The sequence below is a fragment of the Cibotium barometz genome, chromosome 26 (assembly GCF_041138505.1).
Source record: "Cibotium barometz isolate CiBa-2024 chromosome 26, ASM4113850v1, whole genome shotgun sequence".
In the NCBI taxonomy this organism is placed as follows: Eukaryota; Viridiplantae; Streptophyta; class Polypodiopsida; order Cyatheales; family Cibotiaceae; genus Cibotium; species Cibotium barometz.
The window spans coordinates 4,804,992-4,822,491 of record NC_141071.1 but is presented as its reverse complement, the minus strand read 5'-3'; positions in this window follow the sequence as shown (position 1 = coordinate 4,822,491).

Genomic DNA, 17,500 nt, shown 5'->3' with positions numbered 1-17,500 from the left:
AATTGGTATCAGAGCTAGCATAACAGCACATGGAGTTTTGCGCCCAGCTCCCACCGCTACTGTCTCAAAGCTAGAGGCGCCGCACCCAACTCCACTGCCCCAGAGCCCTGCGTGTCGCCAGCTACCGCCGCTCAAAGCCAATCGCCACCGTCGACCAACCGGGTAGCACTAGTGCCCAGCGCACCACCTCCGTGAGCCACTGTAGCGAGCACCACCTCCACGCATTGTCGGTAGCATCTATTGCCGTGCCCTGCCACCTCAGTCGATGCCTGCACCCAGTGTCACCGCCTCAGCTGGTGCTGCGCCCAGTTCGGCCACTATCCTGCTTAGCTCCACCTCAATGTGCCACTCAGCCAGCTCTAAGACCTGCTTGGCCACTCTGCTTATTGGGAGCCAAAGGGAGGAAACAGGGGGGGAGATACAAATCAACTTACACGAGCATTTTACTCATAGAGGTACACAAATTTGGGGCTTACTTTTCATATGTTCATTGTCAAATTCAAGGCCTCTATGATATTTGGGGGTTCTTGTTCAATAAGGGAGGTTTTCTAAGGTGAAAGCATCGATAGGCACTCTTGTTCCCTTGCACTACTCCCGAAGTCATGTGTTGGCTCATTCAAGTATACATCCTGTTCTTGGTATACTTCCATTAAAGCCTATGGCTTATCTCTAAAAGCACATTTTGTATATTTTGGGGCTATGGCCTATTTTTGGTGGAAAGAAAGCTAATAAAGAAATACTCTTGTGTGGGGGGAGGCCACACACAAGAGGGGGGAAGATTGCACCCAGCACGGTCTATTGAGCTAAGTATTTTAATTTTGTTAAGTGTTTGAATTTCAATTAATTTAATTTAGTTGAAGCTTGCAAAGCATTGGTTTTTATGGTTGAATCAATTCTTGTGAATTCTCTACTCTTCCACAATCTATCCTAGAGTAAGATTCTGGTTGCATCTAGTGGTTCAGTTATGATAGACCATGGAGTGGCAGGCTGCGTCATAATACCAGTCCTGCAAATGTGATTAGTACATCACATAAAGGCAAAGAGAAAGTGATTGAGCCCCTTAGTACGCCTGACATTTTTGCAAGGCATTCTCATGTTGATGGAGAGTCTAGTGGCTCAGAGATGAGCCTTGATGAGGATCTTGGGATACTAGCTATGAGAACACATGGTGTAAAGAAGGCTATGAAAGCCATGAATCCAAAGCTGCGAAGATCTGGGAGAGTGAAGAATCTTGTGCAGAGGTTTACCTATGATGGTTATGTGGCACATCACTATGCATACATGGCAAAAGTTGTACAGGTTGTAGAGCCCACATGCATTGATGAGGTTGTTGGGAGAAAGCTATGGATGAGGAGATGGATGCACTATATGGAAATGAGACTTGGGATTTAGTGCAATTGCCTGAAGGCAAGAAAGCCATTAGATGCAAGTGGGTGTACAAAGTAAAACATAACAGTGATGGAAGCATAAGCAGGTACATGGCTAGATTGGTAGCCAAAGGATATGCGCAGACATATGGCATTGATTATGAGGAAACTTTCAGCCCAGTTGCCAAGATGGCAATAGTGAGAGTTGTGATAGCAGTGGCTATGTCAAAGCAATGGTCTTTATATCAGATGGATGTAAAGAATGCATTCTTGCATGGGGATTTGCAGGAAGAGGTATATATGTTGCAGCCACCTGGTTATGAGGATGTGAGTCACCCCGAGCATGTTTGCAGGTTGAAGAAAGCCTTGTATGGCTTAAAACAAGCACCAAGAGCATGGTTTGACAAGATTTCAAAATATCTTGTCACTATTGGCTTTCATGTAGCCAATGCAGATTTCTCGCTGTATGTGAGACACAGTGATAGAGGGGTTATGCTTGTTGTCATCTATGTAGATGACTTGATCATTACGGGGGACCATGATGCAGAGATCTTTGATGTAAAGATCTTGCTTAGACAGGAGTTTGAGATGAAGGATCTGGGGGAGCCAGATATTTCTTGGGCATTGACGTGATTAGGTCACCACATGGTATTGGATTATTGTAGAGACAGTATGGCTCGGACATGTTGTCGAAGTATGGTATGACAGGCTGTAAGCCTATCTCAGTGCCATTGGATCAGAATGGCAAGTTGAGTGCAGATTCATGAGAGATTTTGGAGGATCCTACTATGTATAGGTACATAGTAGGAAGCTTGATCTACATGATGATCACCAGGCCAGATTTGAGCTATGCTATTGGGTTGGTGAGTCAGTTTATGCAGGTTCCTTGGAAGCTGCATTTGGATGCATTGAGACGCATACTGAGGTATGTGAGGTCTACTTTGCATTGTGGACTATTTTATGAAACTGGGATAGAGATATGTGTACATGGGTACACAGATGCTGATTGGGCTGGTAGTATCTCAGATAGAAGATCTAGTTGAGCTCAAGGGGAAGTGTTGAGATATTGAGCTCATCTAGTGAGGCGGTGGACAGGCGGTGGACACTGATGACCCGCCTAGGGGATAGACCCCACACTTACACCACTGGCATGGTTGGTGAGATCATGGGTGATATGTGGCCAGTGGGATGATAGGCTATGTGATAGCCATTCTAGAGACTGGCATAGTTATAGCGCCAGCTCATTTAGTTGGGTTCACACTATAGAGAACCCTAGTATGTATTTGGTTGAGTGCCTTTTCATATGGTGTGTACTCTTATCTTTGTATATGGAGTGTTGAGTGTTGTGGGAAGAAGAAGAAGATTTTTAGCCTCTCACCTTGTGTGTTCTCTTTTAGGGTTTTGTGAGTGTGTGTGTGTGCTTGCAATAGCTCAAGCTCTCTTCTCCCCTGCATCTTTTCAGTATTCACTCACTCACCATCATATATACACTCACCATCTTTTCAGTATTCACTCACCATCATATATACACTCACTCACCCATTTCATTCTATGTTGTTTTTCTCTGTTCTCTCGTACATATGGTCCTTTTGTCCTTTTTCCCTCACAGTGTGATGGGGTTACTATCATAAAATATGGAGAGAAAGTGGCACTTATACGAGAAATTAGTTCTTGATTAAAGAATCCACTCAAAGAGCTATCACACACTTTAGAAGATAAATATTTAACTAATCTACTCTAAAAAATCCTTACTTTCAAATATAAATTTGCTAGTATAATCTTTCATAAATTAGTAAGTCAACTATATAGGTCTTGTACAGTTTGATGCATCCTAGATGGTGATGCCCAATCCACTAATCCTTACTTTCAAATATAAATCTCCTAGTATAATCTTGCAAATATGCCCAACCCACTAATCCTTACTTTTCAAATATAAATCTCCTAGTATAATCTTTCATGAATCAGTAAATAAACTATATAGGTCTTGTATAGTTTGATGCATCCTTATATGATGATGCCCAACCCACTAGATTTATGTGCTTATTGTAATATTATACCCACTTTCTGTGCATTACCAAAAAAACAATAAATTTCATGCACCGTATATATTATAGGCACGTAACTATTATATCCTTAGATGGTGCTTCCCAACATACTAGATTTATGTGCTTATTGTACTATTATACCCACATTTATGAACAATTAAGCTACTTTGATAGCAATTATGGAGACAAAAGTGTATACACAAGGAGAGAGAGAGAGAGAGAGAGAGAGAGAGAGAGAGAGAGAGAGAGAGAATTAACATCTTTAAAGGACCAGACCAATGGTACTATAATAAGTGGGACTATTATGATGGGAGATACAAAGGGCTAAAAATTCCATGGAGGATAAACAACATAGGTCTAAAGTTATTTTAAAGGACTTTCTAAGTTTATTTAATACATAAGAGGGTTTCAAGTAAACAAACTATAAATGTGATCAATCAAGGGGTGATTTTATCTCTAAATTTATAGAAAGGGTGCTTTAAAATGCCACAATCTAGAAGCAAAGGGTTTTAAGAATTATTTTTGGAGCTCACATGATGCACACACACACACACACACACACACACACACACATATGTGTGTGTGTTTTAGTGATCCACCCCCCCTCTCTTTCCCTTTGGCTTCCTTTCACTTACAAAAAACAAAGAGTGATCCTCCCCCCCCTCTCTTTCCCTTTGGCTTCCTTTCACTTACAAAAAAACAAAGAGTGATCCTCCCCTCCTTTTCTCTTTCCCTCTCGCTTCCTTTCCACTATACAAAAAAACAAAGACAGAAAACTATGAGGTATATTCCAAGAAGAAGAAGACACAAATGAACAATCATACTCATTAATTTAGAAGGGGACATGATATTCTTAACACATGGAATGTATGGTTGTAAGTTATAAATGAACAGTTATACTCATTAATTTAGAAGGGGACATGCTATTCCAAACTCATGGTATGTATGATAAATGGCGATAGATAAGTGCATTGAGATAAATGAATACTATATACACTTTTATGGCATGCGAACGATTATGCCAAGAAAACACAAATGAACAATCATACTCACATGCTATTAAAAATAGATGGTCTTCATGTGGGAGAAAAGTCTTTGAAGCTTTGGCAATGCATGGAAACCTTGAGAACAATTGTTCATAACACAACCCACAAGGTGGTCTCATGAATAGTGAATAGGTGTTAAGAAAACTTCTTGTAGTGAAGAATTTTTGAACAAGAAACTTTAACAATATTTTTCAAGTCCTATGTCCATTGGAGGGATTGTTGGGGGGGGGTCAACACTTAATAGTGCCCGAGCACACTAACAAGAGGGGATCATGAGAGTAACAGAATGCACTTAGATGTTCAAGAGTTAAACTTTGAAGACATAGTTTGGAAGAGACTCAGAGTCAAATACTAGTTTCTTATGTTGATGAACTTCATTGAATCAGCCTAATCAACTGGCAGTACATAAATTTCTTTTGGTCTCTACTCTCCTACTCTAAGTTGCATCATTGTGTTCTGATCTTCTTTTGGCACACTCTTGCTTAAATGAATCATTCATCAATTTTTCTTTGTCCTACAAGGTTTTGATCCACTTATTTTGCTTCTCCATTGTTTTTGATAATCTTTTGTTGCTTTCATACTACAGATTCAGCTCATCACCCATTGTTTTTTTTAAAACATGTGGATCTACATTTGATCATGCAACACACTGATCATGAGTGTGTCTATCTAAGCATTGGTCGGCATAGCAAGCAGTTTCTTCTTGGTTGTTTCCTGCTACACAATTGCCTTGCCCTTTATTGTAGCAATTTCTTACTGTGCTTCTGCTAAATCGTGACTATTAGGTATGCATTTTTATTCTTTTCTTCCTTCAGTTGTACCTGTAATTGAAATTGTTGATCCTTCACTTTGGATTGTGTTGTGGTATTCTGCTCTTTGCTTGTTCATCTCACCATCATATGTGGCTAGTGCTACACATTCGTAGTTAGTGATGGGGAAACAAGGGGGTAATGTTGTTGTTGACTGCCACCTCCTTCATCAAAATTTGGGTCTTTTAAAGGAATCAATGGCTGGATTTGGAAAGTGGGATGTAGAAGGGCCATGAGTCATGACTTCATAAGATTCCTTTAGGTTTTCCTATCAAGAAGGTTTTGCTACCAAGACATCTCCCACGGTCAACACCATGTCTTCCTCCACTGATGCATCACCTCTATGGAAAACCTTTGTGGCCAGCTTGCGATATCTCTAGTTTCTCTTGAGTCTCCTCATGTTGTTCAAGACTTAGCTGACCTCTAAGATTTATTACTTCTAGTCTATTCTTGTCATCAATGTTTGCTATGTGCTTGATCGGACTCTTTGTAACCTCAAGCACTCGGTTGAAGTGTAGTTGGATTTCCAATTGGTCTCTATAGACTTCCTTGAGGTTCCTGTTATGTTGATCATTCCCTTTTTTTAGTTGTAGATTGTTATCTTCTATAGTTTTGGTGCTCTGTCTTCATCTAGTAGCTTTTCTTTGGTCAGTGCTTGGACTTATTTTTTGAGCATTGTCATCTTTGTGTTGATAGCCTCTGTAAGCACTGCTTCTTAACCTTTTCAAATGGAGTGTTGGAGCAAGGGAAGCATCTGTTGTTGTGTTACTTCTACTAACATTTATTTATTGGTTTTGGCTATATTGATTAATTGTTGTTGTGTGCTCTTCTTCTATTTATTTCACATTCTCTTCAGGCCTCTAGGGTATTGGCTTGCTAAGCCACTGTTTTTTCCTGACTTAATCACTAGCATGCTTTGCTCACTACTATTACGATCCATTTGCTTCTATGCTAGAGACTTGAGCATTGTCCTATAATCCTTCTAATTGAAGAATTTCTTCCTTGAGGAGCTTGAAAAGGGAGGGCTGGAGCTGCATTGGGAGCATCTTCCCTAATCTCATTATTGCGCGCTCCTCTTGAGACAATATTTTGACGTCTCCGAGAAGAGGCCATCTTGGGCGTCGCCTTGTAGAGCTCGCTGCTGCGATCGAAATGCTTCAGTCGGATCTGAATTTTGAGTTTGTTTGCTCACCGTATGAGCAAAAGAGTATGACGCACAAACCCTTTCTCAAGGCAAAAAACCCTTATTAAAGTCTACGCAAATGGGGGGGGGGGATTGTGAGATGTCCTTAAGGGTAAAAACGTGGAGGAGGCTGAGAGGGCTGCTGTAAGTCTATTCACACGGGGGGAGAAGAGTTAAGGACACTACCTCCTAGCAAGAGGGAAATGGAGGAAAATTGGCCTATCTGAAAAGAGGCAAATGAGGGGGTGTGAGGGAGGTGGCTGCAAGGGGCGGTTGTACTACAGCAAGTATAGCAAGTACACTGCACAGGGACAGACGGCGGTACGGACGACGGTACAACAGGGCGCCACCTGTGGAACACCCCGGGGGTTTATATAGCTGAGGGGTATGGGTATGGGCGCTGCACAAAGCAAGGACGAAAGGATGGTGTACCTTCAAAGGCTATGGATCAGTGGCCTGCATGGGTCTAGGGGAAAGGTACGGTGTCGCGGTTGTCTAGGAAAGGAGTGGTGCGCATGTACCTTATCTGGTCTGGGGCAGCATGGGTGTCCACGTAGGGGTATGTGGGGACCATACAGTGGCGACCGTCCTTTGGTTCTTGGGCGGCCATTGTACGGGCATCCTAGTAAGTGTGTACGGACCAAATTTTGGGACGAGGTACCCAAATTTTGGACGTCCGCCTCGATTTGCGTGTCGGACCGCTCCCGGGGGCTTTTTTTTTGTCCGGGAGGTTCTCTTGGTCGTAGGGATTCAGACCGTTCGTCAATCGGATGCCCGGTCGTGCATTTATTAAGGTTTAAAGGTCACCGTTTTTTAACTAAAATGTCTGAAATTTGCGTATAGGCTTGATCTGGTGTCCGTTTTGGATGCTGTAAAATCCTATATTAGGGTAAAAGCACGCGAAGATTCCAAATTTGGGCTCAAAATTTGAAGATTCTAAGTAGAAATGACTCAAATAATAAAATCATTGATTTTTATACCATAAAAACTCATAATTACATGGACATTTCTTTATTAGTGAAGATGGGTATGTTACAGCTCATCATTCCCTCTTTACCCTACTCAGAGCAAGGGGCATTGCTTTGGTATGTTGATGTAGGTTGTCTTTGTCCCAAGGCAAGACTTGTCCTTTAAGTCTTTTGCAAAGACCATACTTGTAAGCCTTAAATCAATGCTTGTTGAGCTCGCAGCCTTTTTGAGCCATGCTCACTGGCCTCTAAGCCATGCTTACTAGCCTTTGAGTTTGAAGTGGGGAAGAGGTCTTGTTTCTTTGCTAGTGCTAGAGTACAAGGACTATTCAAGGCTATCTAGATACTGCCTCCATCACTCTGAAGGGGGAGGGGGGTTGGGTATTTTGGAGTTAGTCTAGAGTCTAGTCAAGTGTCCTTAGTGGTGTGAACGCTGTGAATGCACTAGGTGTGAACACCCTCTTATTTAGGATCAAAGATAAGGCATTGGTGCCTATAAAATCATATCTTTGGATGGATTCATTATCACAAATGAATATCATTTTAGTTGTGTAAACTTACTCTCTTGGCTTGAGTCTCTCTCTCTCTCTCTCCCTCTCTCTCTCTCTCTCTCTCTCTCTCTCTCTCTCTCTCTCATTTCTCTTCATGTGCATCCATCTCATTTCTCTTCTTGCACTCTACTCCACATCTATCATGGATATCTTTCATCCTCCATAGCTACATATGTGTGATACCATATGCCAGATCTTATGCAATTGGATTGTTTGACAACACCTACCATGGTAGCTCCATGAATGTTTTTGATCAGATTTTTTCTAGCCATGTCACTAGGGTGAATCTATCTCCACGCAATTTTAATTGGCACTTTTCACAAGTAACATCCAAGTCCTTTTTTTAACTGGCATCTTTCCCAAGTAACATCCAAGTCCTTTTTTTAATAACTTCTTATTTATTTAAAAATTGTTTCTAGCCATGCCACTAGGGTGCACCTACTTTTCACAAGTAACATCCAAGTCCTTTTCTCCCAGAACTTCTTATTTATTTAAAAATTTATGAGCATTCTATTTTTCCTACATATCAAGGTATCCTGTATAGCTAGAGCATCTCTGCATATCCAGGTATCCTATATATCCAAGTATCTTGTATATCTAGGTATCATGTATATCTAGGTATCTTGTATATCTAGAGCATCCTAAAATTCTAGATTTTCTTTTCCCTGCATATCTTGTATATCTAGATATCCTGTATATCCGGGTATCCTATATATCTAGAGCATCCTGAAAATCTAGATTTTTCGTTTCCCTGCATATCCAAGTATCTTGTATATCTAGAGAATCCTAAAAAATCTAGATTTTGTTGCTTACCTAGAGCATGCTACTCATCTAAATTATCCTTCTCATCCAAAACTTCAATCCATAAGAAGGGTTCTTGCTTTGTATTGATTTGTTTGACACTGCACTATGTTTGTGTCAAGATTTTCTTCCTTATTTTCTTTAGCACATTCTATTAACACTGTCTGCACTTCCACAACCCTATCATGAGTACAATCATGGCCTATGTACATCCACACCTACCGCTTGGGTTTATGGTTATGCTTTTGTTGATTGACATAGTAGAACATGTAGTTCTTATGCTGATGATGATATCTCCTTGTGAGTAGACATGGAATTTCTGCTAGCATACACTATATACTTCGTTTTTTTAGTTAGTTCTCCACGTGCCTAGTTTCTTCTTGATCTGATAGGGTCCTGTCCACCACCATAGATTTAGCTTTACTAGATGTGGGTCCATATTCAAATTAAACGATAATACCCTATCTTTACATTAAACAGTAATACCAATCTGCATAACTTTTATCCACCATAGCTTTAGCTTTCCTAGATGTGGGTCCAACTTTGAATTAAACTGTAATACCCAATCAATAATATCAAAAAATTTATACTTGGTGTTTTTGTCAACCCAAATCTTCCTTCTACTTGAACTATTTGTGTTGGCCATGCAGATTTCTGCCTTTCTTCTTCCAATGTCATAGTAGTTGTCGTGAAGTGTGTATTCCACTAAACCTTTAGGACTTAACCTATCTAATACAATAACTCACATGATAGACACTACAAACTCCATGGGAACAATTATGTCTACTCTATAAGTTAGCTATGCAGTTTGGCCTTGTATGTCTTCATAAACCTGAGTGTAGCTTCTAAACCCATAGTTCACTATCTTATTCATAATTCTTTTCAAAACTTGATTTTATGGATTAAACTTAACCATTAGCCTGTGGATAATAAGTTGTAGACTTCTTGTGTATGATTAGATAATTATCTATCAACTTCTTTACAACATCACCTGTGAAATGCTTTCCTTGGTTAGACACCACTTCTGCTAGGTATCCAAACCTTGTAAGAATTTGCTCATATAGAAACTTAGTAGTAGTAGAAATGCTCTTTACGCCGTAGTAGAAATGCTCTACGCCTTTGCATCCACACCCACTTAGTGTAATAGTCTGTTCCCTCCACACCCACTTAGTGTAGTTGTCTGTTACCTGAACACCCACTTAGTATAACAGAATTGTTCTTTACGACCTTTTTCTCCACACCCACTTACCGCGCAGTAGTAGTCTGTTTACAACTAAGATGTACTTCGCATTTGTCCTTTAAGTTGTAGGCTTAAAGGACCCAAAAAACTTCAATCCTCATTTCATAAATAGTTCCAATGGAAATATGGGATTGCGTGGCATTTGCTCATCTACATTTGGTTGACCTAGTCTTTGCTAGATATCACACTGCTTTGCAAATTCCCATGCATCCTCTTTGACTGTGGGGGCCACCATAATCCAGCTTGTAATTTTTTTCTTCAAGTCACTTTTTTCCTCTGATGTGACCTCCTCAATGCATTGATGTGCTTCTGTGACCATAACTTTCTTTTCATGATATGGGACACATCTCATCATTGCCCATCTTGTATAATTGACTAGCTATTATAATTAAGACCTTATCTTTTTTTTATTATCATTTGTCATACCTTCAAGGAAAACAAACGTGGGCAATTAGTCTAATGCATCATCATAGTATGAGTTGCCTTTGGCCTAATTAAAGCGGTAATAGTAAATAGGTCACTATCAGTTGGGTGATCCTAGATCATGTTATAGTAGAAACTTTCCCATTTTCCACTCTTGAGAGAAAGTATGCAATACATACTCATTGCTTGGGGTATATAGAATAGTGAAGTTAAATTCTTGTAGCATCAACATCCACTTAGCAAATTTTCATGTTAACTTTAGTTTATTAACAATGTAGAGCAATGCTTGATGGTCCACATGGAACATCAACTTGTTACCCCAGCAAATAAAACCTATAATTTTGAATAGAATAGACCAGATCCAATACTTCCCTTTCAGTAGTGTTGTAATTTCTTTCAGCTCTTGAGAGATCCTATTGTACATATAATACATTGGCCTAACTAGCCTTCTTTTTATTTTGTATCATCACACTACTAATGGCAACATTAGACGCATCCACAAAGACGTGGAAAGGTTTTGTTCTATCAAGCAGCACCATGAAGATTGGGACTATTGAAAGCATTTTCTTTAACCATTGAAAATCTTCCTCACATTGCTATGTCTAGGAAAAAGCAACATCCTTCTTTGTGAGCAACACACTTGCATGATGGATAAGCATTATATGTAAGAATACATAAAAGTGGAAGTAAGATTAACATAATACAAAGCACTAAATTGTAGAAAGAAGATAAGAGTTACAAACTTTGATTACAAATTGATGGTTGTTCTCCCACCCATGTGCTTCGGGTAAGCAGCTTTGATGGCAATGTGACTCTAGATGGAGGATGTCTTTCTTACAAGAGTTCTTGAACACAATTAACTCAATGATAAACTAAGCCTACCAAACTAGTCTATATATAATAACCAGGGTCGGCCATGTGGTAGCTAATCCATAGCTTAATCCTAAATGACCAACCAACCATGTCATCTGACTAGGACCATATTAGAACATAACATAGTTGCATAGGGACTGTGCACAACTCCCACAACCATCTAAGACCATCTGGACCCTTAAACGGGCCTCGTAACCTAAAAATAGTGTGTACTTAGTCTGCTAATCAGCACTCACTAATGCAGTCACATAATTCGGACAAGCATGCATCCTCGAGCATGCATCCTACTTGGTAGACTGCTATGTCTACTAAAGGAAATAAAGAGAAATGGACCTCTATAGCAAACCCCAATAATACCTTAGAGCAAGAGACTAAGAAAAAGAAAGAAAATCTAGAGAAGTGAGATAATTGAAGGGGCTTAGATGCACTTAATGTGAAGGGATAAGAACACACACCCAATGTGATCCACACTCTTAGCCTTTCAAAAAAACTACTTACAAAACATGAACACAAAAACTCTCTCTCTCTCTCTCTCTCTCTCTCTCTCTCTCTCTCTCTCTCTCTCTCTCGCATAAAAAGACTTTATTTGAAAAAAATGTATACTAGGAAATAACAAGGAGTATATCTTTTGTGAGCAAGGGGTACAAAAAAGATGTTTTGAATAAGAGAATCTAAGAGGTTCCCTCTCCCTTCTCCTTCCTCACTACCATCTACCATGTAGTAAATACATAAATGGATTTTCACCATTTGTAATGAACAAGTGCAACAAGACACCTACAGTGGTTAAGAGATTTGACTAGCACTGATATCTCATCCTCATCGGGGTATAAGTTTTCCCACGTGAAAAATACTTGAATTCTTTGACTAATACACCTCCAAAGATCATGACGTGGTTGAGCTCCCTTCTTGTTGCAAAGTGATATTGAGCTCCACTCACACCCTCTCCTTTGTTACACACACAATGTTCTATATAGATGTCCAAGATCTCTCTCGTCCTCTCCTTTTCTTTTACAAAAGAATGATGCTCCTCGCTTATTGTGAGTCGTGCTTTCCCTTGCTTGTGATAGCTTTCTTTTTTGTAAAAAAACCACTCCTTCTAGAAAAGACTCCTATTTTTGAAGATGGTAACAAGAATGGAGAAACCCTTTCTTTTTTCACCCAAAAAATTGGACACAATGACTATCTATGCATGGACAACTAATGGACAGTGCATGCTAGACACCCTCGAAAAATCCTGTTCTTTAGTTAGTTGATCTACTTCTTGATTTTATTCTGTATGAACATGTAACAATTACACCTCCTTAAATTGATTAAATAAAGCTTAAATTCTTTGCACACGCTCTTTTAATTTATCATTCTTAACCATTGCAGAATTTTCTTCAAAGCTTCTTCTCCTTGAAATTTTGGGTCATTCAAAGTCCTCATTATGTAACCATTGTAGAATTTTCTTCAAAGCTTCTTCTCCTTGAAATTTTGGGTCATTCAAAAGTGTATTATTTACCATAACTGCCACCTATTCTTTAGTTAGTTGATCTACTTTTTGATTATATTCTCTATGAACATGTAACAACTACACCTCCTTAAAATGTTTAAACAAAGCTTAAATTCTTTGCACACGCTCTTTTAATTTATCATTTTTACATGCCGAAATGCCAAGAACTTGTTTAACAAGTAACCATGTGTCTCCTTTACTATTAACTTGTCCACTCCTTCTTGTTCTTATCTTATCAATCCTTCCTCAAGAACTACATACTCAGCCTTATTGTTGGTTTGCATATCTCTTAAAATAATCTTCTCTTTGAACACAATTTGACCATGTAGATCATACAAGACGAGTCCACCACTAGCTTTCCCTCTTTGTCTTTGATATGCACCATAAAAAATAATAATAAAGCATTCTCTAAAGCTTTCAAAGGTTGTACTCCTTTAAGTGGTTCTTCAATCTTTAGCCGCTTCTCATAGACTCTGTGAGTCAATATATCTACAAGTGTGGCTCTGCTACTGTCTTCCGCTTTAAAAGTATAGTTAAACTCTTGTAATTCCAATTAACTTTCTCTCTCACCGCGCAAACATTAAGATGAAAACAAGCTACTCTGTCTCAGAATAACTCTTCTCTTCAATAGTTATAACCCTACGTGCAATGTAAATAGGTTGTAAAAGAGAAGTCTTGGAGTCCTTCTGTAATAAAATGATACCAATAGCATCTTTCCCAATGGTTGGGTTCTCAAAAAATTGTTGGTCCCAATCAAATGGCAACAAGGAGGAGTGCTTAAAACCTTTTTTACCTCACCAAAATATGCATCATACTCCTCATTTGAAACAAAAGTTGTTTGGTTGGCTAAGAACTATAAAGGATGCAAAAGCTAGGAAAGTAAATGAATAAACCGAGCTATATACCTGACTTTTTGGATGGAAGAAATGAGTTCCTTGAGACTAGAAGGGGTAGGTAAATTCAAAAGTACTTTGATCTTGGCTGGGTCCATTGAAATTCATTATGATGAAACCAAATGGGCAAGTATAACTATTTCTTTATTGGTGATCTTACATTTCTCATAGTTCAATTGCCCACCCAAGTTATCCAATCCTTCTAGACCTTCTTCCACCCTTAAGCAATGTGAAATGTGAGGGCTATAAATACAAAAATCATCAATGTATACCCTGATAGACTTCCTAAAGAATGGTTGAAAGCCTTAATTCATATACTTTTGAAAAGTTGAATGGGGCATTTTTCAATCCGAATAGCATCACACACGATAGGCAAAACATCCCCATGGGGTGATGAATGTAGTCTTTTTATTATCTTCTTCTGTAATCTGTATCTGAAAATAACCTAAATATCCATCACATACCGTGTAACTGTCATGACCAGCCACCTTATTGGGAATTTCATCTTGAAAGGACGTGTTAAGGGGGGGGATGCGTGAGGGCGAGTGCTCGTTGAAGGGGGGGCATTGACGGGGGAGGGCTATTTTGAGTCCTTCCTATCATTGTCTAATCGCTTAAAAGGTCTTTAGACAACAATAGGAAGTGCTGCGTGTGGCATGCGGTGTGTGCGTTGCATGCACATGCCATGCGGCGTTGCCATGTGGATAGCGCAGTCCACGTAGGTAGCCATGTGTAATGCCTAAGCTCAGGCATTACACGTGGTATCCACCAAATAGTGTTGTAATGCCTAAGCTCAGGCATTACACGTGGTATCCACCAAATAGTGTTGTAATGCCCGACCACCATGGACATTACATGTGGCATGCCTATGTGGAGAATGATATCCACCTAGGGCTACCAATATAGGCAGTGCTGTCCATGGTGGCTGCCACGTGTAATGCTTGTGGCCGGGCATTACATATGGTGCCAAATCATTGGCACCATGTGTAATACCCAACCATCACGAACATTACATGTAGCATGTCTGTGGACAATGCTATCCACGTAGTCATGTCGCGTATAATGCCCGAGCTCGAGCATTACACATGGCAGCTACCACATGGACTACGCTGTCCATGTAGGCAGTGGAGAGAGAGAGAGAGAGGAGGGAGAGGAGAGAGAGAGAGAGAGAGGAGGGAGAGAGAGAGAAGAGGGAGGAGAGGGAAAGAGGAGGGAGGGAAAGAGAGAGAAGAGGGAGGAGAGGGGGAGAGGAGAGAGGGAGAGAGAGAGAGAAGAGGGAGGAGAGAGGAGGCAGAGGGAGAGAGGGAGAGAGAGAAAAGAGGGAGGAGAGGGAGAGAGGAGGGAGAGAGAGAGAGAGAGAAAGGGAGAGAGAGGAGGGAGGGAGGGAGGGAGAGAGAGGGAGAGAGAGAAGAGGGAGGGAGAGAGAGAGAGAGAGAGAGAGAGAGAGAGAGAAGAGGGAGGATACAAGTTTGATACTTCCAAGGGAACCTTCAAAGGGAGGGAGCCCATACAAAGAGTTGCATGTGATATGGATTTTCTTTTAGAATTGCATGTGACCACAACACCAAGTGGAGCCTTCAAAGGGAGGGAGCCCATAAGAAGATGAAATATCCTTAGTTTCCTCTTTCCTTCTATTATTTTTATGATATGGATGCCATCATTTATGGATATGTTATTGATATGGAAAAGATTTCAAAGCTAACATGGTTTGACTCCGATTTGAGTCACTAGATTTAGTAAGAACACTAGGGGCATCAAATGTAGAGATGTTGATTATATATATATATATATATATAAATCATAAAATCTATTTTTTAAATTAATATTTTTTATAAATAGTAATTACTTTAAAGTGGTCAAATTAAAAACGACCAACTTATTTAAGGGTGTTAATCACCATTCATTTCATGTATACTTGGTACCTGTTGTGTCATTCTTTCTTGTTCTTGTGTGTTGAGAAATGTAATCTCTTCGGTGTTTAAGTCTGTGTGGGAAAGCACCCTAGAGGTGCAAGATATTGTTGAAAGATCCCATGGTTCTTTACACTTGGGCAAAGAGCAAAAGTAGGTGCAATTCTTGTCTAAGAAGAGACAAGCAATAATGGGCTAATTGCACCTCATATTGGAGCATGTCATAGGGGCGTGGCTCACTGAGTTGCTCACAAATAATGGGAAACATTGGTGGAAGCATTCAAAGCTTTCACATAGTTGGCACCTTATGGTTTCTCAATGGGGGCAACCTGTGTTTGGAGAAGCACCCTTTGGGGCATGCAAAAATGGATGTATGCTTGTGCTGAGCTTAATTGGGAGCTTGGAGAGGCCAAATATGTGGTCACATTGAACCTCATGAGACGGAGGTTTGCTGAGGCAAAAGTAAGGATTACAGGCAAAGAAATTGCAACAAACACAACTGCAAATGGAGCTTGTATGGGAGCTGAAGGTAGCCAAGATTGGTGGCTACAAAAGGCATAGTGTGGAAGAGTCATGTCATGGCTCTATTAAGGAGCGTGAAAGTATATCCATAGGCTAGGCAAAGTGCAAGACATTTGCAACTCCACGTAGAGAGAGCTTATGCAATAGAGATAAAAGCACTGCCCATAGTTGATGACCAAAACTACTGAAGGCAAAGAGCTAGCACTGCCAAGTCTTCTCAAAGGAGTGGCTATCTCAAGATTAAGTTGAATCATTTTTTAATTCATAGCAAATTCATATACAAAATTTCAAAAGTTGGAGACTAATAAACTAGGTGAGGATATTACTTAAAATTTATATGATGCAAGATATTTAGGTAGATACTTGTAGTCCAAATTCGTAGAATGAATCTTTTTTCATTTGTATGAATGCACTCCAAATTTAGTAGAATGAATCTTTTTTTAATTGTATGAATGCACTCCAAATTTTGATTAGAATGAATCTTTATGCTAGATAAATAGAATTGTACAATACTTCCACAAAGTTTCTACAAGGTTTGTGGTGTCCATGGTTGGATAAGGTAATTACACACTAGGAGAATATCATTCGTGAATTGTTGTAGCAGAAACCACACCCTCTCCTAGTGTAACTACATACTTAGCACAACTTCATTGGATTTGTACATAAAATGCTTCTAGCACACATCTCATGACCATATTCACAAGCAATGTAACTTTAGTTCTTCCCATCTTCAAAACATCCAAATCCTACGATTTGAAAACAATCTTGGCACCACTATCAAAATCTTAGTGTTTCTCTCCATATAAAATTGAAATTTCTCGCTCTATCTCTCATTATACACAACTAATCCATCATCAAATTGATTTTTTTTTAAAATCTTGAGGACATCCCAATGCTTGAGGGCTCAAATTAAACATTGTTTGATTTATAGATACCCTAATGAAATTAATCTAATGCTTGTATGTTGAAATCAAATAATGTATGATTTAGGACACCCCAATGGCATCCAACTATTTGAGGGCACAAATTGAATAATGTTCGAGTTGCGGACTTAAATCAAATGATTTTTGGGTATCCAATGCTTAAGGGGGCTCAAATCAAACAATGTTCGAGTTTAAGGCATCCCAATGCTTGAGGGCTCAAATCAAACAATATTTGATTTGAGGAAAACTCAATGACATCCTAATGCTTGATGGTGGCTGAAATAGAACATTGGTTGACTTCAGGATATCCCAATGCTTAAGGACCAAACCATGTTTGATTTGAGGACATCCTAATACTTGAGTCTTGAAATCGAATAAAGTTGACATTGTCAAAAATTAAATATGGCATCTTCAAGTATGCATGGATATGGTGTGCTTAACACTAATTATTATG